This window comes from Protopterus annectens, chromosome 7.part0, assembly GCF_019279795.1.
Source record: "Protopterus annectens isolate FY-2018-M chromosome 7.part0, PAN1.0, whole genome shotgun sequence".
NCBI classification, from domain to species: Eukaryota; Metazoa; Chordata; order Ceratodontiformes; family Protopteridae; genus Protopterus; species Protopterus annectens.
This window is the reverse complement of record NC_056739.1, coordinates 1,845,200,628-1,845,228,431: the sequence shown is the minus strand read 5'-3', so window position 1 is coordinate 1,845,228,431 and position 27,804 is coordinate 1,845,200,628.

Here is a 27,804-nt window from a genome sequence, read left to right as displayed (position 1 = left end):
TTGAGTTAGGAAGAGTGCTAGGGCTATGATAGAGACTGGGGTCAGAAGTATGGATTCAGTCTATTATAGTAATGGTAGTAGAGTGTTTGTTGGTCCTGGTAGGGGAGGATATAAGTTTGTGAAAACCAAACAGATTAGGGCTATGAGTTGGAGATGAGGAGGAGAGTGAAGCCCAATCAATGCTGACATCACCAAGTGTTATCATTTCATAGGGAATGTGTTCTAAAATAGGGATGTTATCACCTGGGGGATGTAAATGGATACAATGGCAATTTTTTTGTTAGGGTTGAGGTGACAGTTTACAATTAGGATTTCAGCAGGAGCAAAGCTGGGTATGGAAATTGGGAGTAGGGAGAGAGTGAGTTGGTCGGAGTAGAGGATGGCTACACCTCCACCTCCCTTGCATGTTCTGTCTGCATGAAGGATGTTATAGCCTGAGGAAGGATTTCAGAGTTGGGGATGTGAGGCCGTAACCAGGTTTCTGAGAGAGTTAGAATATTTTATTTATTTATTTATTTTATTTTATTTTACATTTGTTAACCGGGATAGTCCGACTGGACACAGGTCCATTTTCAGCGGAGGCCCGGGGAGAAAAGCTCCACATGTGGATAGTTACATAAGAGTTAAACAGTAGCAGTTTTATACAGTCACATATAGATACCAGTATAGAATTATAGGACTATATGCATACTTGGAATACATACATACTTAAACTTAACATTGTAGCTTTCTTGTTCAAACTTAGACATTTTTAGTGGTACAAAGTTGAAAAAGGTAGCATGTCATTCAGTAGTACAATACATATGAGAATGAGACTAAGTCTGAAAGAGAGTGGTAAGCTGGTTAGTCAGGGTTGGTACAGGGGCACAGCCAGTGACTTTTTAGGACTTTTTTGAGAGATGTTTTAAATTGGTTAATAGTCTGGTTTGCTGTAAGTTCATTAGGGAGCCGATTCCAGATTGTTCCAACAGAATTGCAAAACAATGAGTCACCTGCTGAGTTTTTAGATTTAACAGTTTGTGCCAGTATTACTGTAAGGGGTAATTATATTTTTGAGTATGGGTGTGCTTTTGGGCTGATGGAGGACTTTGTGGGCTATTATTAATTGATTATACTGGATTTGAGAGGAAAACTCTAGCCAGCCTAGAGATCGTATGTTAATACAGTGGTGGGTTCTATATGCTGAGCCTTTGGCAAATCTGGCTATGGTGTTGTAGCAGCTATTGAGTTTATTGAGGTCGGATTTACTTAGGTTTGTATAGATTGGGGAGGCATAAAGAAGGGTTGAAAGTAAATGTGTTCGGGCAATAACTGTCCTAGCAGATGTGGTTAGAAATACCTTAATTCTATATAGAGATCCTAGCTTTTTATTGACTGTTTTAATGGTTTTGTCGATGTGAGCGTCAAACTTAAGGTTATTGTCAACAATTACATCTAATAGTTTTGTATTACTTTCTGGGGAAATTATTGTGCCATTATTAGATGTTATGGTAAATGACAGGAGTGCAGTTTTCCGGATGGGGGTGAAGAGTAGCAGTTTTGTTTTATTTGGATTCAATAGAAGATGCCTGTCAGTGAGCCAGTTTTCTACTACATTGAAAGTATTTTGGGTTAAGGTCTGCAGGTCTAATGGGGAGATGGCAGAACAGATTAGGGTAGAGTCATCTGCATATTGAATGCAGATTACTTTGGGGATGACTGTATGAAGATCATTAATGAAGATGGAAAATAAGAGAGGTCCTAGTGTAGACCCTTGAAGAACTCCAAGGGTGACTGGCAGTAGGGAAGAAAGGCTGTCCTTCCATAGCACAGCTTGTTGTCTGCCACTTAGGTAGGACTGAAACCAGTGTATTGCTAGGCTGTCTATGGCAAGAGATTTTAGTATTTGAATGAGTAGCTGGTGGTTTACCATAGCAAATACCTTAGATAGGTCAAGAAAGACAGCAGAGGAGGGCGTATTATTATTACGGATTTGATTTATTGTCTGAGAAAGATAGAAGGGCTGTGGTGGTATATGGTGGGGTCTAAATCCATGCTGGGAGGGAGCTAGGAGATTGTGCAAATTGAGGTAATTAAGGAGTTGCTTGTGGATACATTTTTCCATAATTTTAGATAGAGGGGACAGAATGGTGATGGGCCGGTAATTTGATAGATCAATGGAGTTACCCCCTTTATGGAGAGGAATTACATAGAAAATTTTCCAGATGGAGGGGATATATGCTTCAGAGATGGTTCTGTTAATTAATACTGAGATGGGATACGCTATTGCATTTGCAGCTTTTTAAAGATTTCAGCCGGGACTAGGTCTGCTGAAAGGGTGGTGGGTTTCAGTTTCTTGATTAAGGATTGGATAAATGCTGTTGGTACAGGTTAAAAGTTAAAGGATGGGTGGGTATTGGATATGGGGTTAATAGGGTCTAGGTTGCTGGGGCCTAGTTGGTTGGCAAGGGATTGTATAGTTTCTGTAAAGAAGGTGTTGGCAATATTTTCTGGAGGTTTTTGGAGGATAGACACAGGGGTAGGGGTAGTATTATTACCTGGATGGAGAAGATTGTTTAAGCTGAACCAAAATTTTTGTGGTCGATTTTGATGTTTATGTTGCAGGTTACAGTAACAGTCTTTTTTGTCTAACATTATAGACTTCTTAGTATAATTTCTTAGCTGTTTATATACTAGTTGATCCTTAGGGTTTTTATTGGATTTCCAAGACGACCAGGCTTTATTTCTATTCATGATTTTTTGTCTAGTTTCTTTGGACAGACACGGTGCTACTTTTTTCTTTGCTCTGATGGTCCGGGTGGGTGCATGATTGTTAAGGATTGTAAGAAATGTGGAGTTAGTGTGATACTGCCTAGTCTAGTGGGAGTAGTTTAAGTCTATTCCAGTTACGTGTTTGAAGTTCTAATTGGAATTTGGTTTGATTGAAGCTCTTATTGTTCCTGATAGTTCTGAAGCTAGATATTTGAGTGATATCATTTTTTTGTCTGAGTATGTATGTTAGGAGGTGATCACTTATTTCCTCAGGTTGGGTGCCTGCCTTATACATTTGGGGGGGGGTTATTAATGAGAATCCAATCTAGTATGCTTTCTTTGTTATTGGGCTTACTAGTTCTAGTGGTGGAGGTTATGACTTGGAAGAAACCATATAGAGTTATGTGGGTAGTAGGGAAGTCTGAGGAGCAGGAGTTCCAGTCTATATTAAAGTCACCTAAAACAATAGTTTCTTGTGGGGAGTTTATGGACAGCCACTGTAGAATGTCTTCAAGGATATTGGTGTTGTTGCCAGGTGGAATATAAATACAGCCGATGTTTATAGATTTATGCTGGTTAATTTGTAGTTTTGTAAAGAGTATTTCAGCTTTATCAGCTTGAGGAACTTGTGGAGAGTTGGAAATAGTTACATTAATTGAAGATTTATATAAAACAGCTATCCCACCTCCCTTCTTTGAGGTGCGGTCCAGTGGTATTATATTGTAACCTGGAGGAGTAACGTCATTGTCAGTGGTGGATGGCTTAAGCCAGATTTCTGTAAGACTAGTATATCTGGGGAGTGTACTGCTAAGAGGGCATACAGGTAGTGAATTTTATTATTTAGGCTTCTGATGTTTAAGTGGCAGATGAGGAGAGAGGTAGAGGAGATGTGTATGTTTTGCAGGCTAGAGGGGATATTATATATTGGTTTGGATGCTTTTGATGGGGTTGGTCCTGGGTTGGGGTGGATGTCCCCATCCATTGTGAGATTAATTTGAGAATAGATTATTAGTTTTTGGAGTTTGAATTATAGTTTGTAGTAGTGTTTAGTTCTAGGGTTAACATAACTGACTCGAATAAGCTGTTGAATTATTGTAGTATGGGAGTTGGAAGGGAGGGGGAGTAGTTGCTGATTAAAGTTATGTTTAAGAGCATGATTATTGGTCTGTGATCTGGGGTAGTGGGAGCCTGGAAGGGAGAGATGTTCATAAGCTGTGATAAAATATGTAATTATCAGCATGGGTAAAAGGTAGTAGGAGGACTTTGAATTGAAAGGTGGGGTTGAGGCTTGCAGAGGCATTGAAGAGGTTTTGAAACTTACAACTGTTTAAGAATGGGGGTGGGAAGGTAGTAGATGAGGGTAGAGTAGAGAAATAGGGAGGGTGTTGTGGTTAGGGTGGGTCAACAATTGCTGATTGGTTCTATAATTAAGAGAGTGGCAGTTGTGGCTTTAAATTTAGCACATCTAGGGGCAGGAGGAATTTGGCGGCAGGGTGGGACACGGAGCGAGCCCGAGTGGAGCGAGGGTGAGTGTAGCGGGGCTAATGCAAAGAAACCAGCTAGCAGTGGGAAACTATCAACACATTAAGTACAATGAGGCTTATTTATTTGTTTGTTTTAAGTACTTTCTTACTCTTGATTTTGCCTTCAGTATACATTTTTTACATAGTATACTGTTTGTAATAATTTTTGCAGCCTTTTCTCGCATTAAGCTTTCTTCTGCCAATTGTCTGCTATTTTTGTACAGAGGTCAAGAGTCTAAACCCCTGATTCAGGTTTATACTATGTAATTTCTAGTTTTATATGTTTTATGCAGGGAGCTCAACTGTTTTTCTTTAGTTAGTATGATTAAGCTCAGTTTCTGAGTGCTAAAATCTAAGGCAGACAGCTGAGCTACAGATCTTACAGTAAAAAGGAACTTTATTCTGTAGGTCTGAATTAATTTATACTAGTAATATACCTAGAAACTTAGATATGTTCACTAGGTAATCCTTAGATATAGGAGTAACCCAGTTTAGTATTTTAGGGTTGATTGTGGGGCTTTGAGTGATTGCTGGTAGTGCTGTAGACCAGGTATGGCTAATCAATATAGTACATACAGACAGGATAAGACAATATTAATCTTGGCAGATCTTTTCAGAGTCAAGGGACAGTGCAGAAAAGTTTCCAGTTAGGTTTCAGCAGGGGAGGTGTCCTTCTGGCATTCAAGCCTTTCAGGGATCTAGCAGATAGAGGGGGATAGAACCTTGGCAGATCTTTTCAGAGTCGAGGGACAATGCAGGAAAGTTTCCAGTTAGGTTTCAGCAGGCGAGGTGTCCTTCTGGCGTTCATGCCTTTCAGGGATCTAGCAGATAGAGGGGGATAGAACCTTGGCAGATCTTTTCAGAGTAGAGGGACAGTGCAGGAAAGTTTCCAGTTAGGTTTCAGCAGGGGCGGTGTCCTTCTGGCATTCAAGCCTTTCAGGGATCTAGCAGATGGAGGGGGATAGAACCTTGGCAGATCTTTTCAGAGTCGAGGGACAGTGCAGGAACGTTTTCAGTTAGGTTTCAGCAGGGGAGGTGTCCTTCTGGCTTTCAAGCCTTTCAGGGATCTAGCAGATAGAGGAGGATAGAACCTTGGCAGATCTTTTCAGAGTTGAGGGGCAGTGAAGGAAAGTTTCCAGTTAGGTTTCAGCAGGGGAGGTGTCCTTCTGGCATTCAAGCCTTTAAGGGATTTAGCAGATAGAGGGGGATAGAACCTTGGCAGATCTTTTCAGAGTCGAGGGACAGTGTAGGAAAGTTTCCAGTTAGGTTTCAGCAGGGGAGGTGTCCTTCTGGCGTTCAAGCCTTTCAGGGATCTAGCAGATAGAGAGGGATAGAACTAGTTGCAGAATTCAACTGCTGTTGAGGACTTTTGTCCTGATGGGAGCCTAGTAATTCAAAGATCCCTCTGGGGAAAATTTGACATTGTATCCATTTATAAGGAGAATATAGATGGATCAAAGCGTGCAGTGCTGGGATTTTGTTAACAATACTTTGGATATTCAGTGAAAAAATAGAGATTTAGCAGAAGGAGAGTGAGATTTGAGGTAGTGTGTGAGGGGATGTGGTAGGGGGTGATTGCTTGTGAGAGGTAGGGGCTGTTGGTCCTGGGTTGGCATGGATGTCCCCATCCAAGAGTATTGATTCAAGGAAACCAAGAAATGGGGAGAGTAGAGTAAAAATAAAGGGGGGGGGGTCTGTGTGTTATAGAGGTGGAAAGAGATATGTTGGGGTAAATTTTGATCTTAAAGAGGTGAGAGGAAGTGAGCGGGAATAGGTATGGGCAGATGAAAAATGAGTGGGGATAATGAGCGAGTGGTAGCTATAAGAGAAAAAGTAGTTGGTGGTGTTTAGAAATGTAGTGATGTATGGTATGATGTTGACAGGGATAGTAGGAGGAGGAGGAGGATTGTAAGGTAAGGGGTGACATTTAGAAGCAATTGTTAGATGATAGTTTGTGTTGCTGTGAAGCTGTAATATTTGGGAAGAGAGTGAAGAGGAGAAGTAGGTGAGAAAGTAGAGATGGTGTAAGGCAGGATGGAAAGGAAGATAGTACAAAAAGTAAAGTTGTTTAGGAGAATGAGAAGGTACTAGAATAGGAGGGGAATAAAGTAGGTTGGGGGAAGGGAGAGGTAGGCAGGGGAGGAGCTATTGGTGGGGTGTGAGAGATTGGCTATTTGGGAGATGGGAGGCGTGTAGAGAGTATAAATCTAATGAGTGTGGGAGTGGGTGGGAATGGGGGTTGGGTAAGGGAATGGCGAGAGCCTGACTGGGTGAATCACAAGGAAAAAACAATCAAAAAAAGGTATGTCTATGAGCAGGTATGGGGGAGAGACACAATACTGAGTGAAAAAGGTAAGAATTCACGGAGGTTAGGGCAGGAAAAAGTAGGTAGAAGGTGCTGTGTTTCTTTACAGAGAACAGCCGTGATTATGTGTAGGCACTGTCTTAATGTGGAGGGCAAGAGCAGCAGTTAGACTGTTAGGCTATGTTGGGTGTAATAAGCTATAACTAACAACATATATCTAAAACAGCTAAAAACTACATGCATTTAAACAGGGCTCACTCCATAAGAAGAATAACAGCTGCGGGAGCTTCATCAGTAGGAGAACTAGGTTTTCGCAGTCAATGCTGCCATCTAGTGGATGACCTGAACATTTAAAATAAATGCACAATAAGCTACTTTAATCTAATAAAATGCTGGCAAGGGGAAGCCGACAAGGAGGCAGGCTGGGGGTGGTGGTTCGACGTGTGCCTTATCTTAAAAGTTAGGCTAAAACACAAAAATTATTTAACAGGAATTGGTGTGTGCTTCTAGGTTCCACACTCTTCAGAGGATATCCAAGGGGCCCGGTAACGCTGAGGGTGGTGTGGAGGTTGGTGTAGGATAGTCAGGTAAATATTCGGGCTGAGCATAAGGCAAAGGAAACTAGAAAAAAAAAAGAGAAACGGTTCTGTTGGTAAGATAGTGTAGTCAGAAAGGTGAAAGAAAACCAACTAGAGAGAGAAAACAGGAAAGGGCAAGTGGTTATGTAGGCATGGAGGTGTACAAAAGAGGTACAAGCAGCAGGGTAGAAGGGGGTATCCGAGTGCTCAGAGAAAAATAACAGGGTAAGCAGCGAGAGGGAGAAATGCAGTATGAGGGGGGTATAACAGATGTAGAAAATAAGGAGACAATAATAATAGCACAAATGGCATTACAACAAATACAGGGCAGTGCATAATATTGCAGATGAGGATAAAGTAATAGAGATGTGTGCGTCTCAACAATGAAGCAAATGTATCCACTGATAGAGCTTGCTTTCAGCTATTGCAGAACAAGCGGTAGCATTACTCTGTCTGTGCCAGAGAATGAGCAGAAAGCAAGTACAAAAGCTTAAAATGTATTTAACAGTTGTATAATAAATCTACAAAAACAGATGCAGTTTCACTGTATAAAGAATGACTCTATCGTTTTCTACAGTGGCTAGCTAAAATAAAACCAGGGACAGTAAAGGCTGCATAGTGAAAATAAGATTTCAGGCAAAGTTACAATGTAGCACGTATACATACGTCTATATTTTGGAATTTCTGAAATTTATTTTATTTTATTTTTTTATTTTACATTTGTTAACAGGGGGTGTCTGACTGAGCCGAAAAGGCCCTTTTTCAGCTGAGGCCAGGGGAGAAAAGCTCCACAAAGAAAAATTACAGATACATTTAGTTATTTGGCCATGATCAGTATACACAGAAATTACAAAAGACATGTTTTTACAGTGGTATGCGGCACATCAACAGTTACAGTGGAGAGAACAAACAAAAACATATTAATTTAAAAATAAAGGTAATTAATAGATTTGTGGTGTACACCTGAAATTTGGAACATAGGTAGAATACATACATAGTCCACAGGTACAGTACATACAGTGTAGATTAGCCAGTGTTTGTGAGTAAGATTGAAAACAATTATCAAGTACTCTAGATTTAGTATGTATACCTTATCCACTTTCACTAGCCTGGGGAGCAATCATGGCACTGCCAACTTTGCTTGAGATGTTGCCTGATAAGGTCTTTAAAGGAGGCTTTGGATGATGTGTTTTGAATGCTAATGGAGACAGAGTTTAATTTTTTAGCCACTGAACTACTATATAGCGCATCTCCAAAGCTATTGTAGCTGTTGGTGACTTCTAGTAGTAGTTTGCTTGATGATCTAAGAGGCCTTTTGGCTAAGTGATGTACTAAGTTTTTGAGGGCAGGACACTTAATGGGGAGGTAATAGATCGAATGACAGAGGCAGAGCTGATTGTAGGTTAGGCGGTTGGGCAGTTCAGGCCAGTGGAGCTGTCTCAAAGCAGTACAGTGATGATTTCTATATGAGCAATTTACAGCAAAGCGGACATTTCTGTTATAGCAGGCTTCCATTTTGCTTAGTTCAGTTTTGTTGAGATTAGTCAGAATGGGAGATGCATAGAGTAGGGTGGATAGAAGTTGGGAGAGAGCAGTGGCTGATCTTGTGTTGTTGGTAAGAAATGGTTTGATACGGTAGAGTGATTCCAGTTTGACATGTACTTTTTTAATAGTTAAGTTGAGATGACTATCAAAATTTAGGTGGGAGTCTATGGTTATTCCCAATAGCTTAGCCTGTGCCACTGGAGCGATTGGAGTAGCATTTGTGGAGCAGATAGTGAATTGACTGTTATCAGTGTTTTTGTTAGAACTGGTTATAATCATAAGCTGAGTTTTCTTTGGATTGAGGATAAGTTGGGCTTTGGTAAGGTAGTTTTCAATGTCAGAGAATGCTAGCTGAGTTGTTTGCAGGAGGGTGGGAATGATTTGTGCAGCACAGATTAAGGTAATGTCATCTGCATACTGAATGATAGATGCATGCTGTGTGGAGGTATGGAGGCCATTTGTGAAGAATGTGAATAGTAGTGGTCCTAAGATAGAACCCTGTGGGACTCCTATAGTTATGGGCAGCTGAGGAGAGAGAGAATTTTCCCATTTCACAGCTTGGTACCTGTCTGTTAAGTAGCTTTGGAACCAGGTAAGAGTGGAATTTGATAGGTGATATTGGTTTAGTTTGTTTAGCAGGATGTGGTGTAAGACTCTGTCAGATGCTTTGGACATATCCAAAAAAAGAGTAGACACATGTAGGCCTTCATTTTTGAGACAGTGTACTGTGTCTGTGAAGCAGAGGAGGGCTGTAGTGGTGATGTGGGCAGGTCTGAAACCACGCTGAGTAGGTGACAGGATGTTGCTGTCTAGGAATGAAATGGATGATGCACTATGCACTTGTAGTTAGGAACTTTTTATCATGGATGCAAAAACAGTATCTGGGCTAGTAGCAAATTCTACCACATAATGGATGAATGCATACTGAAACTTGTTACAACAAAAACACACATATTCTAGAAAACAAAGTGAAACCCCTTAGATGCAGCCATAAAAATCAACAAACTTTATCATAAAAAGTAAGACAGCATGAACGGTATTTGCAACTGTGGTCTGCAATTCTTATGCTGTTACACAAAAAAATCCACATTTAATTGCCATGTGTGATTAACAAATGCCATAGATACCTGAGTTATCTTCATAACCATGAGGCATACCTCATAAAGGCCAGATACAGAATATCCAGGAAATTAAATGCCACAACCCAGCAGAATAATCCTGATGGCCATAAATTACAAATGGATTAATAGCACATCAGGGTATGTTGTCCTCAGCAGTATATAACACAGCTCAAGTTCTGTACTAACCAAACAATAATCTCACAAAATCAGTTCAGCCGTGGTTCCAGACTGACATCATGCTCAGCATGACATAGCCGAGTAATAGTATCACCTTGTAACTTGCCAATCAGATCCCAACTGCAGGAAAAATGTCCTTCTGAAATCCACCATGCCCTGCCAACTCCATGGAGCTCACAGACTGTGCCAATGGCTAACATTAGTCTCACAATGTGAACATGTTGAAAACACACTCTCTTCAGCCATCTCTTCTCCTTCCCTAATGAGATGCAGTTGAGTACTGGTATGCATGCACAAGCAATGTGATTCACAGATTTATGAATTGTGATGCCTGCAAATCAGCAATGCTTGAGCTGAAGTACTGGTCTGCAGCCCTGCTCTTTTGCCATGCCATTATATTTCATAATGGATGGTGCTGTCAATATGCATAGTACTTTGTGAGTTATAGAATGTAATACTAGGACAAGATGTGACAAAAGGAGGTGCTGCCACCACAGCTGACTGGAATTTTGTAACTAATCATATGTCATTTGTGAATATCAACATTATTCATATGCTTGTGTTGCAAATGTATTAGAACTGTGTGTCATATAAGATGGTTTGTGCAGACGTGTGCTGAAGAGATATTTTGTAGAGTAATCAGCTTAGAGATGTGTCCAAAGTGTACCCTACCGGAAGAGAACAGAAATGTACATAAACTAGTGTGACTGTGTAAATGTATATATTTTAACAGTGGAACCTGAGGCATAAAAGGTTAATTTGCAAAACTTCAGAAAAATAGTTGATATTAAATTATTTTATAACTGCACCATAAAAATTGGTTTCAATACAGCAAGGAGACAGGATGTCTAAAACTAGGGAACTTTCTGCATTGTCCTGTAAGTGTTTTATTGTTGTATGTCTTCCAGCAGCTGCAACCTTCTGAGGGCTATGTATTTTCACAGGCAAATGGTAAAGGCTGGCAGTTTCTAGCAGTGGGGGATTAGCTTGGGAACCAAAGTCAGATGACAAGAAGTGATATCATCCTGCAAGCTAACTCAGCAGTAATATTTGATATTAATTTAAGAACTGTCTGAGAGAGGGAGGGCATTTTGTATTTTGTTTTTGACCTAACAGCATCAGCTGGAAGACCCACTTATAACATGTCTTGCCTGGCTCTGTAAGTAAGTTAACTAGGGTATAATAACTTCTCTTAGATGCAGACAGGAATATAGTGAAGTATAGCTTAGATGTTTTCTTTATTTATTTGAGACTGTCCTGCAATGTTGTTTTAAGTATTTCCTGTGATTTTGAACTCTGATGTAACTGTGATTATTTACGGAGTATTTTCTTGTTCTTTTATTATTTATTATTAAATATATTTAAACCTTTCATTGTGGATGATATTTGTGAGACATATTTAAGTTTTGGGAGTATTTGCAGATTTATTTGGTGACACTGTGTGGGCCACTCCTAATAGCCTTGCTCTTGGTCAAACTACCATTTGGATTAATAGTAACATTACACAGTAAGAGTAGACACCCTTTGTTAAGGGCCTTAAAGTAGCTCATAAAGAGTTGGCTGGTGGCACTAATAACTATCTTATAGTCTGGGAAAAAGGGAACATAGCTAGTAAACATGTGCCAGCCTTTCACAGGTGTGTGTCTGTTTGTGTATAAATCAAATCTCAAAGTGTGTGAGTGTGTGTGTGTGTGTGTGTGTGTGTGTGTGTGTGTGTGTGTGTGTGTGTGTGTGTGTGTGTGTGTGTGCGCCAGCTACTTGGGCAGGGACACGAAGCACTGATTGGACAGAGAAGGTGTTGGAGGTTTTGGTTTGGCCACTCTGCTAAGATGTCAACTCTATAGCTTTGCCAGTAGGGAGTCTTATTGGGGATCTGGAGAAAGAGAGAGAAACCAACCCCAGATTGACTGTGGTCTCTGTGTGCTCTTAAGGAAAATTGCACTTTATTGTGTGTGTACTTGTCATCTTCCCAGTGTGTACATCCCCCACTATTGCCAATGGTGAGGATTGAGGCTCCTTGATTACTGGGTCAGTGGTGGGGCGTCACACAAGGCACTTTCCTATTCACCATTAACCAATGTATGCATGCCACGTTTATGGTACACTGCCATATATGCCTCTCAATCTCTTAGTGCAAGAAGTCTGGACAAGTTCTTCTATTTTTTCTGTTTCTTCACCCCACTCCTGCAGCTTCCATACATTCCGGCCTAGTCTGGTACTTCTACAGTATGCAAAGTAGGTCTACACAGATAGCTGGATATATGGTGTGTCATATACTGTACCCTGTTACGTTGCTTGCCTTTCCACACCTGAGTAAGCAATCTTTGTGCTGTAGCATGCTCAGTACATTGTACATTCACCGGAGTGGTTGGATGTATGCATCATGTTATTAGATTCACTTTGATGAATAGTGACAATGTTCAGAATGCATATTGGATTCTGTCATCAGTAAAAAAAAGCCTCTTCCTATAAGAAAAAAATTAACAAAAGTTAAAATTACTTTAAAAAAATAACAAGAGATTTTATAGCACATTGTTATAAAAATATAAAAAGACACTAGTAAATCTTTCTTCATCTGCACGAGTACTATTATCATTCCTCCAGTTTGATACAGACTTTGGGGAAGTATATTTAGAGACTGGGATATAGGGAGAGAACCCACAAATAATGGGTGTAGGAGATGCAGCAGGTTCCCGTGATATATCCAGAACCCAATTGTCTTGAGTCTTGAAACAATAAAAAATGAAGTGCAGTTGGTAGAAAAAAATAAGTCTGAAATTCTGGTGTGCCTGAGAATTCCTCCTTTTCCAAAGTACAGTGATCTTGAAGTCAGCATATATAAGTTGTGGAGATGTGGGGGGTACATCACCCTATGTCATGGTGTGCAGGGAGGGTTTCCACTGCAGCTGATGCTTTTAAAGTATAACAGTGAGTTTCAAAGTTTGCTGTTAAGAGCTGTAGAGTTCTCTTTTAAGTTTTCTGAGTTTAGAGACCCACATTGTAGAATATAAAAATTCCTGTAGGACATCAGGCACAATCCCACTGCACAAATTTGGCACCAGGATTGAAATAGCTTTACTTTACCATGATGGCCCCCCTAATAGTAAACTGTGAGTGGTAATGTTCAGCAGGTCAAATATGATCCACTTAATGAACCACAAATGTGAAGACAAGCAGTGGTATTCCTGTTTACAAAGGAAAGGATACTTTATATCTCTGTATTATTGAACAACCAGCTTAACATGTAATGAGAGGGGTGATCATGGATCTGTTAGACAATGGAAACATAAATCACTTTCTCTCTAAGTTATTCATTTTGGGTTTATGAAGGGAATGTCCTGGTAGCTGTTTCTGTTGATGAATATCTAACAGTTCATTCAGCATATCTGATTGTGTTAAAAGCTTTAAACATTTATTTATTTATTTATTTATTTTATTTTGCATTTGTTTACCGGGCTAGTCTAACTGGAATAAAATCCATTTTCAGTAGAGGCCCGGGGAGAAAAGCTCCAACACAGATAATTTTATACAGTAAAAAATAATCACAAGTTCAAAAAAGTATAACAGTAGTAAAATAGCTCAAAGCAGTTACAGCCATACACAGACACAATATAAAACTGTAATAATTATCTCAAATTCAAAGAATTATAACGGTAGTTAAAAAGGGTCTAAACAGATTACAGACATACAGATTAGGTACAGTTGTCATTACAAGCATACCTAGCTCATGATGAGGTGATATGCAATGCAATATATATAAAAACAAAGTAGTTGTTTTTAATTGCAAGCAGGATAAAAAAGTATATACAGTTGATAAATTATACAAATGTATCATATGATACAGTGAAATAAAGATATATAGGAAGCAGAAAGAGGATGTAAGTAGGTAGAATATACTCTTGTTAGGAGCAGAGAAGACAGTTAGTCAGGGTTAGTACAAGGACAAAGCCAGTGAGTACTGAGATGATGATCCTGATGATGATGAACATGATCCCACATATAGGTATATTGGATTAGCTAAACCAGTTGAGAATCTGTTAATTTGTAGCTAAATGTGTCGACAGCTAGTTATTTAATAAAAAACAAAATGGTAGAGTAGAGGATACTCTCAGGTACAGTACAGTGCAGTTTGTCAGTGAAGCAGCGCAAGTATTACAAGACTTGATTTAAGACCCTTTGCTATCTGGTATCTTCCTTTCTAAGGTAAAAAAAGTGTGCTGCTAGCTGGGTAGTATCAAAATATGCAAATGCAGCAAGGTCAGGACACAGTTATCTCTAACATTCACTATGCAGCTATGCTTCTCTAACAACAATTTCATGAGTAGTATAAAGAAAGGCAGTATCCTACATTTTCAGAAGAATGTTGTGTGGTTCAATAAAAGAATGCAAACCAGGTAGTTCTATACACAACACAAATTTCACAGACACACACACACACACACACACACACACACACACACACACACACACACACACAAATAAGCACTTTTACAGACAGCAGTTTTTGCATTGATAATGTTGTCTTATTGGCTAGAGAGGTATTTGAGATTGGTCATCTAATATTAAAGGGGAACAGGAGGACAGTTCAGTCATGTAATGATGATTATATAGTACAGTGCAACTTTTTGTACATATATAAGAAAGCATGTTGTACAACCAGTTTAAGGGTTTCTCAAGAGGAAAATACCAGGGCTGCAAAATTAAAACTACACATCTTTGTTAAGAAAGTTCTTTGTATGTCTTCTCATATAGGCTGCTTAGTGGTGAATTCTGTCTGGTCTTCAAGGTATTGCTAGATCCAACTTCTTTGAAACACTGTTTCTGGAACCAACAGTCCTTTGGAGTAACACTGTCTGATACTTGTCAATAAAATTAGCTACTAGCAGCGGGGAAACAAGTACTGATTTAGGACATGGCGCCCACCTTAAATTATCGAACTAGCTAACAGCCTTATTCTTGTAATGTGGATTATTTTGGTGCACAAACCAGGGTTGATGAAGACAGGTACAGGGACAGCATTCTGCTGTTCATATAGTGTCAGGATTAGCACTTGTTGGAAGTGCATCTTGATAAAAGTATTATTATGATAAGTCCATGTCCATGAGCTGTGCAATGGTATGTGTCAACTTTTGATTCATTACGACCTTTCACTGGTAGGGGAGTCAGCGGACACTTCAAGGAGAGTAGTACACGATCTAGATAATTTCCTGATTATAGGTTACCCCCAGTAAGCTAAAGACATGGAAAGAGAAGACTGGTATGCTATAGTAAGCTATATTAGGCTTTAATTGGCATCGTAAACATTTCAAGAAGGGCTGTGGCTCTGCGCAGGACTTCTACAGTGTTTTTACCTAATTTGCTAAAGGAGAAGGACTAGAAACATCATAGAGTAAAGATTTCAAGGCAAACAAGGGGAATTTGAAATTTGAAATGATGTTTTGGAGGGGTTCAATGGAATTCCTTTTTATAGCATGTTGTTAGATAGGTAACAATGAACTAGATTTTTATAGGGAGGGTAGGGCAGGGGGTCTGTATTACATATTCGAAACTTCAAAATTTCGAACTTCGTATGTTCGACAACATATGAGGGAAACTTGAATCTTCGAATATATAATAAAAACGGGAAAAAAAAACCCTTACCTTAATGCTCTGAGCAGGGGGGCAAGCCCCCTGCACCCCCCACACCCCCGTACTTAAATATACTAACTCCGAGACTGCACTTCAGTTCAGAAAAGGGAAATGTTCCCATTCTGCACGTATGGAGCCATTGCCTTTCACTTTCAAACTTTTCAGAGTTCGATCATATCGTGTCGACCATATGACATTCGAACTTTGAAATGTTCGATAATTTAATAGGGACCCAGGGCAGGCAGGTCTATATTATATCAGTGAACGCTTGAAACTGCGAATGCTGTATAATCAACCCAAACACTACGAAAATCCAAAAATTGGAACATATGGATAAAAAAAGAAAACCCAAACGCAAAATCAAGTGGGGTACCAACTCTGAAATCGCACCACAGCGGAGGAAATGGCAAAGTCCCGAAAATGGTCCAGTGATTTTTTTTTTCTCTGGGGAAAAAAAATCACTGTTCTGTGCTTTCAGAATTTCGCCATTTCAGGTAAACATGTTCGATTAAACAGCATTCACACCTTTAAGTGTTCGCTTACATAATAGGAACCCGGGGCAGGCAATGGTTTGCATTCCCATAGCCACAGCACAGGCGGCAGTTTGATATCTAGCAAGAAATCATATTCTTAGGGCTCACACCAGTTTGTCTGGCTACAAATATATTGGGAGCACAGCAGGTAAATAAAATGCTTTTCTTTTCTGATAATTAGGCAGTGTTATTTGCCTTCAATAGGGTAGTCTCCAAATCAGGTAGGGTACAAACCTTATTAAGACAGCTGACATTATAGAACCTGAGACTATATGTGTTCTCTTCTGGAAGATACCTACATGGTACATTTAATCCAATAGCTGAAACTATTTTATTTTTACAGCTACACATCTTTAATTTCTTGGTACCAAATGTAGATCAGGTAGAAGTAAGGATTCCAAAAAAGGTATAGGAAAATAAAGAGTGCATGCAGAAAACCTGATAAGGGAGTCATGATCCTGTAGGTATGGAAATCTTAGAGGACCTATGGGAGGAATAACCACTTTATTTGCACCCTGCCAGTGATATAATGGAAGTCATCATAGGGGTTTACTGTAAACTGCCTGGCTTTCATGTGGTGGGATGGGAACATAGAATTATTAAAGTGTAGCTGACAGTGCAGTGCTTTGCATTTGAAGGTCAGGGTATAGCAGATTACACATGGGCAGATTGCAGAATGTTGAAAGGATTACACAAACTTCAGGTACCCACACTTGCATCAATTGTTAGGTGCAACACCTAATATAACCTTTAGAAAAGGTTTTAATTTGAAAGCATTGTTAGAAATGGATAAACCTACTGCTTTTAATAGGGTAAAAGGAATGACTAAGTGTGGGTTTTGTAGTCAATGTAAACTTATTCAGGAGGGGACTTATGTGACAATAAACAATGTTAAATATAAGTTGGCTGGAAATTTCAGTTGTTCCTCTAAAGCAGTAGTATATGTAGACAATGCCCAGCTTTCTATATAGGAAAGACTGAGAGGGCATTGTACAAAAGGGTATATGAGCACCAGTACGCAATTTCAAAAAGTGACATTAATAACACTCTAGCTTGCCACATTATACAGAATAAAGATCACATTTTCAATTTTGCCGTTTTAAAGCAAATTACAGTTAAGCCTTATTCCGGACCTTGGCAAATATTGTTGGAAAAAGAAGAATTGCTTTGGCAATTGAGAACAGCTGCACACACATATCCAGGACTAAATGAAGCGATCTCGCTGACTTGTATATTAAAACTCATAACTCTTAAGAGATGAGATACTATTTTATTGACACTGAGCTAAGTATAGTGTATCATTTATCATTATTCCAAAGTGGTTTGTTTAAAGGAACAAAAAGTTGTACACAACACATCTTACACACCTTAAAGTAGCTTTTAAATAACAATAAAAATATATAGACACTTCTTGTAGGAACTTTTTACTTCCTAGTAGGTTTTTTGACACACGGAAGACACACCTAAGGTCGGTAGTACATTTAGTGTGTTTTTTGTTTTCAGATTAATCATCTTTAAAACAATGTTCTTTTGGATGAGTGAATGAATTTTGACAAATTTCTGACTTCTTCATTGATTTTCTGACTTCTTCACTGACTGACTCTTTAAATTCATTAGGGGTCAGTAAAGTGTTTATGGAAGCACTTTTTAGGCTGCCTATTTAGAATGTTAAGAAGGATTAACGAAAAATACTATTTTTAACATTATTTTTAGTATGGATAACATTTTAAAATGAGTGGATTGGCTAAACACAATAAAATATAAGCCATAGGGCTGTAAATATAATATGGTTAAGAGCATATATATGCCAATTGAAACAAGTTTATTTAGGCAATAAAAATTTTTAGGAGTTGTTTACACAGGTTAGACCAAACCATAAATAGAAATGCAGTATAAAAACAAAGATATACGCATTAAATATGGTTTGGCTAACAAAATGGTAACTGAAAGTGTATGAGTGGGATAACAGCATACACGATCTGTTGTAGTACAGTATTTGGCGACTATGTACTGTTTATTATGATTTATTGCTGTATGGGCACGCTTTTAAAGGATTATTTTGACTTTTAAACAGATGTATAATCATAATTAAACGAGAAAGTCATAGCCCACATGTAAATTTGGTTTTAACAGTTTGCTTGCAACTATAAGTATAGGAATTGATAGAGAAGTTGGTTTTTAAATGTTTTTAACATAGTATTTAATTTAAAGAAAATGGCGCTTTATTGAACAATTGATTAATTAGTTCCCTATTTAAGGGTGAAATGGTTATAACGTGACTGTTTTGAATTTTGCGTTTTGTCTGAAGAAGGAGAGATACAATTCCCTCCGAAAGTGCTTGGTTATAATTAAAGTTCTAACGTTATTAATCTGTAAACAGCGTTGTTTCAAATTACATTGAACTCGTGTTTGGTCAGCGAGCTAATTGCAGCTGGTTTTCTTCCTTGCTTGACTTGTACTCCTTCGCTTTTTTGTTTTTACAAACTTCAGGTATGGCAAGTGAATCAACGTCAGCTTCTAGGCCAAGAGCTTCTACCTGCCTTCTTCAAGACTTTTAATGGTATATGTACTATTTATTGTATGTCATTTTGACCATATTGGTTGGGTTTTCATACCACTGGGCTTTCAGAATTTGCAAGTTATTAAGTAGACCAGGTATCAGGGCTGTTAAGCCATTTATTTAGGGGAATACATATTTTTCAGATGAGAACAGAATAATTTGACTGGGAGCATGCAAGACAGACCAGCTGTGGAAAGGGCAGCAGGTTATTCTCAAGAAAGGTGAAATTGCATTTTTGGTCCATAAAGTGAACTTGTGCATTGCCAATGCATAAAAATAGTCCATATAGTAGTGACTCTGTATTTACGATGGCTAGAAGGAATCTTATTTGGACTCAATCCTTTCAGGTAGAAAGATTTTTTGGATTGAGAGCAGTGTTGCAGCAGTCAGACATTTATCCAATCCAGGTCCTAAGTCATTCATTTCATATCAGACATGCTTCAGACTTAGCCAAGTATGGGCTATGGTGGAAAGTATGAGAAGGCCAGGTAGGTGCACATCAAATGTGTTCATAGATCACACTAGATTAAAATGCAAAGTGTTAGAAGGCCAAATAGACTAGTCAGTGAAAAGGTAGTCTTCTCTGAAGACAGGGTTGGCAGGGACCCACTGGGTAGTGACTTGGTGGTTTCAGAGTGAATGCTCTTTACCAAATATATATATATATATATATATATATATATATATATATATATATATATATATATATATATACATATATATATATATGTATATATATGTACATATACATATATATGGATCATTATTCTTAACTATTTCAGGTTGAGAAAGGGCCCGCCAGTTCTTGTAATGTGAATGTTAGTTGGAATTGGATTTTAACAAAATTGTTTATTTATTTATATATACATGTGTTGATTGGATAAATGTACTGGTCCAAGGATCCCTTTCAGGCATGGACTAGGCCAAGACAGCAGAATTACATTATCATTATTCTAGGTTGTGAGACTAAATATTGTGAATCACTAATACTGTACAATTTGGTTATTCTACAGCATGTAACAGGCACGGCAGATTTGTACAGTGCAGTAAATGCATGTTATTAGGTATATACTAGGCTAATGATCACTAGGGCCTTTATAAGCCTAGCTCTGCAGTCCAAATCTATCCCACAAGTTATATATTTTGGACCTATCTATAGGGGGTGATTGTTGGTTAAGACATGATTTACTGACTGCTTCTGTCCATCAGAGACATAGGCACCAGACCAGTGGTAAACTTTCAATTTCCCATCCAGTAGTCCAAGTAATGCTTAAATAGGGCTAGGGAGGGACTTTCTTGCTTAAATAGGGCTAGGGAGGGACTTTCTTTTACATAGATGGGGAGCCTATTCCAAAGAACGAGAATTCTCTGACATAGTCTCTCCAATATATCCAATTTATGTTGAAAGCAAAATTTAGGTATTTAGATCTAGTAGTTCTGATGCTGTTTGTTTTGCATATGTGCAGAAGATTTATCAGAGTGGAGTCCAGGGATGCCTTGTATGCCAGGCATAGATCGCCTCTCAGTAGTCTGTAGGAGACGGTGTATAGAAGAATAGTTTGAGGCGAATGGCATACGATATTGTGTTTATTCCCTGTATCCTTTTTGTAAGGAACCTCTGCAGATGTTCCACTTGCTGTATGTGTCTAATCAGGTACTGAATGATGGGTCTGATGAGTGTTGAGTATAGGGGTACGGTAACTTCCCCGGACCTAGATGCCATGCCCTTACTTATAAGTTGAGCACCACAGAAGGATTTCCTTACCACCCTGAACACAAATTGGTTGAAGGCAAGGTTGCTGCTACATATCTTCTCAGATCCCTGACTAGTGGGTCTACCCTTAGGGGTATTTTATCAATGACTTATTTTCCTGGGGTGCCTGACTTTCAAATGGTACTGTAATGCATTTGTTGGCATTGAGTTTTAAGCCATGGCTTTGGCACCAGTTGTTTGTCTGTGTTAAACACTCTTGTAATATGTTTGCTTCTTGGGTTGGGGGATTCTATGACTGCTCCCAGTTTGCAGTCATCTGCGAACTTGGTCAGCCAGAGGCCTTTGACATTGACCTTGACTTCTGAGAAGTAGATGCCAAAGAGGAGCAGCCCTGAGGGTCTCCACTGGTGACCTGCCTCTTTGTTTAGGTGGTCTAACCAATTCTAACTTCCTGGGTCCTATCTGTGAACCAGTTGGCTATCCAGTGCTGTATATAGGTGCTTATGCCTAATTCTGTATGTTTAACAATGCTTGAGTGTGGTTCATAGGTTCATAGTAGGTACTAGGCTTTTGGCCCTAGGGCCTATATAAGCCTAGCCAAAAAGGTACCCTGGCTTTCGCCACCCAAGAAAATTATTTTTTCTGTCCCTTGTCAAGCAGAGCCCCAGAGGTGATTCTCCGGGGTGAATTTCTTATTTCCCATCCAATCATCAAGATTTTTCTTGAAGAGTGCTAATTAGGAGCTTTGCTTGATATAGATAGGTAGTTTGTTCCAGAGTATAGGAAGTCTCTGGGACAGGAATCTATCCCCTCCAGCCTGTTCTGTTTATTGTGGTGTCAAGGTTTAGGTCCCTAGAGTGTGTAGCTCAGAGGGATTGGGATTTCTTTAAGTGGAGCATGTCCAACAGCTCTGGGTTTGACATAGCTTTGTATGTTAGGCAGAGATCGCCTCTGAGTAGGCGATATGCAATGGAGTAAAGCTGGAGTTTTTTGAGACGGTCTGCATAGTGCATCTGTTTGAGGCCAGTAATCCTCTTTGTGAGGTATTTTTGCGGCCTTTCCAGTTGTTGTAGATGTCTTGTGAGGTACATACCAAAGGGGGGCGTTGTACTCTATAATCGGTCTCATGGGTCTGAAGTACAGGCTAACATAGAAGGTCTTTGGCTAACAAAGTTCACAGATGACTTCAAACTAGGAGCCATAATCAAATCTCCTAATGATGTGGATATCCTTCAAAAGGGCCTCACTGAGACAGATGCCTGGTGTCAAAGCCATGGTCTCAAGCTCAATGCCAAAAAGTGCATTGTCATCCCTTTTGGTAAAAACTCATGTACCCATGAACTACCACGTAGGCGGTAGTCTACTTAACACCAAAAGTGTGATAAGAGACCCTGGGACACAGGTGGACAGTAGTCTGTCTTTTGATAATCGCATTGCCACAGTAGTCAGGAAATCCTTCTATGTGGCACACCTCATCACAAAAGTTTTCTCATCCAGGAAAAAAGAGGTCATTGTTCCCCTCTACTCATCACTCATTAGACCCATTATAGAGTACAATGCCCCTTTTGGTATGTACCTCACAAGACATCTACAACAACTGGAAAGGCCACAGAAATACCTCACAAAGAGGATTACCAGCCTCAAACAGATGCTCTACGCAGACCGTCTCAAAAAACTCCAGCTTTACTCTGTAGCATATCACCTACTCAGAGGTGATCTCTGCCTAACATACAAAGCTATGTCAAACCCAGAGCTGTTAGGCATGCTACACATAAAGAAATCCCAATCCCTCCATACTACACGCTCTAGGGACCTAAACCTTGTCACCACAGTAAACAGATATGCTGGAGGGATAGATTCCTGTCTCAGAGACTTCCCATACTCTGGAACAAACTACCTATCTTTATCAAACAAACCTCATCACGATGCTAGGGAAGGCTTGCACCTGTCACCCCTGGGCTTTTGGATATTGGCAAAGGCTCTTGCTACCCCCATAGTGCCTTTTTTAGGCAAGGCTCAAAAGACAAACCCACCTCCATAGGTATCACAAGGGATAAGAAACTAAGAGTAATGCTACTCAACGCCAGATGTCTAAACCTCAAGATGCATGCACTCGAAACTCTCCTTAGCATGGAGAACATCGATATCTGTGCAGTAACAGAAACCTGGTTCAAGGCTCCCGAGAGCACCCCAGCACTACCAGGTTATACCTCATACCATGCTTTTCGGCCCCAAAACTTGGACCGAACCAGAAAAGGAGGGGGAGTATCAATATTCGTCAAAGATACCCACACCTCCAGGTTGGTGGCACAGCACGAAGCATTAGAGACTATCCATGTGCAACTAACAGTGGGTAAAACTGCCTTCCAGTTTACAGCCTGCTACAGACTACCCTCCCAAACCCAGGAACCCCACTCGGCCTTCCTGAGAACACTGGAAAATATGAAGGTCTCTCCAAACACCATTATATTGGGCGACTTCAACTACCCAAACATAGACTGGGAGCATTACTCTAGCTCCAACACCCTAGCTCAAAGGTTCCTTGAATTTATAAACTCAAATGCTATAGAACAACTTGTTACCACTCCCACAAGAGGAGAAAACATACTGGACCTGATCATCACCAACATGGGGACTCTATGCTCCAGAACAGAAGTGTATCCCTCCCTGGTAAGATCAGACCATAAACTAATCTCACTAGATATTCACATCCCGACCCCACCCCTTGCCCAGAAAACCACAGTGAAAAACTTCTCTAAAGCAAATTTCACACTCCTCAAAACTGAGGTGGAATCCTTCAAAGCCCCTGGGCCTGTGGAAAATACGGCCAAGACCGCAGAATCCTTTATAAACGCATTCTATGAACACCTTCAGGAATGCATGGATCATGCAATCCCAAATAAAACCAAGACCCAATCCTCCAAAGGCAAACGTCCTGTCTGGTGGACCCCAGCCATAAACAAACTATACAATAGAAGACGGAAGCTACTACATGATAGAGCAAAATCCCAAAAAGGGAAGGCATCTCTGATCAGTGTTAGCAAAAAAACTACAGGCACTCATAAAATCGTCTAAGGCCAGCTTCGAGAGAAAAATTGCACAGGACACTAAGGATAATCACAAGGCTTTCTTTCGTTATGTTAGGAACCTGGGTGGGAATTCCCAGATATGCTCAGAATTAGTCCAAAATGACAAAAAATACACCAAACCCACAGACATTGCCAACATCCTAGCTGACAGGTTCAGCGCAAATGTCTCCCCCCCTCCCCACCAAAAGGGCAAATATCTATCCCAGCAGAGTGCTGCCCCCCGACATCTCAGATGCTCAGGTAAGAGCGGCCCTCTCCAAAGCAAAAACACAGCATCAATGGGACCAGATGGTGTCCTGGGCTGCGTCCTACATGAACTCCAAGAAGAGCTAAACCCAAACATAAAACTACTGTTCAATCTCAGCCTTACCACAGGATATGTACCCAAAGAGTGGCGTACAGCAACAGTGGTACCTCTCCACAAAGGTGGTGCCTCAACGGATCCAGGAAACTATTGCCCCATAAGCCTGACTAGCTTGGTCTGCAAAGCTATGGAAAGGATCATCATGGACCTCATAAATAAAGATACTGGGGACCAACAGACACTGGATCCTACCCAGTTTGGCTTTGTTAAGGGCAGATCCTGCCTCTTAAACCTGGTCAATTTCTTTGAAACAGTCACCAAGGCCATTGATGAGGGGAAGGTGGTCCACACAGCCTATCTGGACCTCGCAAAAGCCTTCGATACAATACCCCACTCAGGCATTATAGATAAGCTCACCAGCTTAAATATAAACCCCTATATCACTAGATGGGTTGCAAACTGGCTCAAGGATAGAACCCACATGGTTAGAATTGCTGGAGCCATGTCAGACTCCAAACCAGTTACAAGTGGCATCCCACAAGGCTCAGTCCTGGGACCTCTCTTGTTCGGTATATATTTCTCGGAGGTCCAGGCCAACATGGAAGGACTGAGGCTGACCAAGTTCGCAGATGACTGCAAACTGGGCACCATAATCGACTCTCCAGCCGACACACGCATCCTCCAAAAGGGCCTCATAGAAACAGACAACTGGTGCCAGAGCCATGGCCTCAAGGTAAACGCCAAAAAGTGTATAGTCATCCCCTTTGGCAAAAACAAAGTGCCCACAAATTACCACATAGGTGGTAATCCATTAAGTACGGAAGAAGTAATTAGGGACCTGGGGACCCAAGTTGATAGCAATCTCTCATTTGACAACCACGTGGCCAAAGTGGTTAGAAAAACATTTTATATAGCCCACCTAATCATGAAGGGATTCACATCTAGATCAGGGGAGGTCATCGGGTCTCTTTACTCATCCCTCATCAGGCCCATAATTGAGTACAATGCCCCTTTTGGGATGTACCTTACCAGACACCTGCAGCAACTGGAAAGACCCCAAAAGTACCTCACCAAGAGGATCAAAGGGCTCAAACAGATGCCATATGCTGCCCGGTTAAAGAAACTCCAGCTCTACTCAGGGGCATACCGCCTGCTCAGAGGCGATCTGTGCCTGACGTATAAAGCCATGTCCAATCCGGAATTAATGGACATGCTGCACCTCAGAAAATCCAAATCCCATCGAGCTACGCACTCGAGAGACTTGAACCTCAGCACTGAAATAAATAGGATATGCTGGAGGGACAGATTCATAACCCAGAGGCTCCCTTCACTCTGGAATAAAATCCCAGTCCAGGTTAGGCAGGGTCCCTCATTGACTCTCTTCAAGAGGAATCTTGATGAGTGGATGGGGGATCGTAGGTTTACCCCAGGTATCACTTCTGTGTCACTTTTAGACAGAGGCATAGTATACTAACCTCGAAAAAGGGGATAGCAAAATGAATTTAAAATGGGTGGTGAAAGCCAAACACACTCTGGCTAGGCTTATAAATGCCCTAGGGCAGATAGCCTAGTATGAACCTATGAACCTATTAGCACTTTTCAAAAAAAAGCTTGACGATTGGATGGGAGATAAGAAATTCACCCCGGGGATCAGTTCTGTGGCTCTGCTTGACAGGGGCACAGGAAAATAATTTTCTTGGGTGGCAAAAGCCAGGGTACAGTTTGGCTAGGCTTATATAGGCCCTACGGACAATAGCCTAGTACCTACCTATGAACCTATGAAAGGACCCAGAACTGAACCCTGTGGTTCTCCACTTGTCACTGGTCTGAAGTCAGATTTGGAGTCTGCTGCCTCAGCATAAATTATAGACCTAGTGGTGTGTAGTGACTGGCATGGTGTTGTGGCGGTATGATACTTATTGATAGTGGGTTGATGCAAGAGATTTGCCTCCACAAATATTTACATATCTTGCAGACTATATTATTAAATGGTAGAAGCAATAAAGAGTCAGTAAGCATAAGGCAGTAGCTGCACTGCCTTAGAATAAATAACTAGTATGATTAGAATGGCCACAGTAAGTAGTCTGTTGAGCCATGTTTGTAGCGGGTGGAGGACTGGAGGCTATTATAAAAGGCCCTGAAGATTTATGAATAAATTATTTAGTCCTGAAGATTTATGAATAAATTATTTAATGTGATAGTTTAAAGTTGGGTTAGTGGTAACTAGTCTGACAGTACTTACCGAAAAGAAAGAATCAGGTCTGCAGAGAATGATGAATAATCGTGATCCTCCTATTGGCTTCTACCTGGATACTAATATTGATCTCACCACAGCTGCACTCTGCTAAGAATTAATGATCCTTTACTGTTTCTGTCACCAGAAGCAAAGGGCAGCACTAATTCCAAGATGCATCCTGAGGAGTAATGTTGCTGGGTTAAGTACACTTGCTGTAGTTGGTAGATACCCTGGATAGCACGTACAGCAACTTGACACAATAGAAATCCAAGATATACAAAGGTCCTGAAGAGATTCTTAAAAAAACTACAACCAAACCAATCAGGGAAGTCCATATACCCTGCCCAATCAGAGACCATCAGGGAGCAATGTCTCTCTGCTTCTTCTCTCACAAGGAGCAAAGCAGTAGCATCAATCTCATGCTGGTTTCAGAGAGCAATTCTCAGGCTTTTCAATGACTGATAATCTCTAGGAAGGCTAGGAAATAATGTCTCTCTGCTCCTTCTCTCACCAGAAACAAAACAGGATCACTAATCCCAAGTTGATTCTTGAGAAGCAGTTCTTCGTTTTTCCAGTAATTCTTAGTCTCGTCTCAGGTATTACAGATTTTAAAAGCAAAATGTGAAAAAAAAAGGGAATAATACTCTGAGAATTGCAGTGAACACTAAGTGAATGGGCTGATATGAAACAGTGGCTAACTCAAGCTTTAACATCCTAATGGGTGGCTTTTCCCAGATGAGGCTGGGAAGTGCATCCAAAAGTCAAATTTGAGAGGACAGCTTAAAAGCCCAAGAGGGATTAGTTGGGTGGGAAAAATCCAATGCATTCATATATTTGAAGTAGACTCAAAGCACTTATATCTTCCAATGATTAAATCTTTCCTGTTACTACTGCTTTCCCTAAATAAGTTCTGCCTTTTTGCTCCTCACTAAAAAATAGCTAGATGTAATTCTTTTGCAGTCAGTGACTGGAAAAGGAATTCTTTTTCTAACTGACTCTAGCCAAGAACTTGTAAAAACACAGGAAAACTGTAATGGAAAACAAGATTTATAAAATAAAACAGTAAAAGAAAAAGAGCAAAAATCAAGAAATAATGGAAGCGTCCAAACCTTAAATGAAAATGTCCAGTGCAGTCACATACTAGCAATAGTCTCAGATCACTTGTAGCTTCCAGTGCACCTGCAACTTCCAATGATTGTAGCTCAGAATAATTTTGTTTCCATAGGCTATAATATCCTTGACCTAGTTCTCACCAACTTAGCCCATTCCTGTACTTGACCCTGTATCTCTTCATCTTCGCAGGTCAGTGTTTCAAGTGTGTCCTGTTCCCCGCAGCCCACATAGATGTAAGCATACTTGGGAACCATGGAGTCTCTCATTACTTTGACAAATACCTGATATATCTCACAAAATGATTGTCATTGTTAACATAGACTGGATTTGACTGGTCAAGTCAATAATTTATGTCATCACACCATAAAAATGAAGCAACTAACCCTTGGTGTTACATGTTTCTCACAAGACTTTTTATAGGTCCAAGATAAAGACTTTGCTTATAAAAACATTTTCATTTTACACATCAGAGCTTCATCAAGGTAATTTGAATTTTCTAGACATTGTTATAGCAATGACTTCTTCCTTTATTTCAAGATCAACTATAGTTTCTGCAGATCTTTACTGCTTTATATGTTTATTCAATGATATGGTGTAATGTATATTGATAAGTTAACTTAAATGATT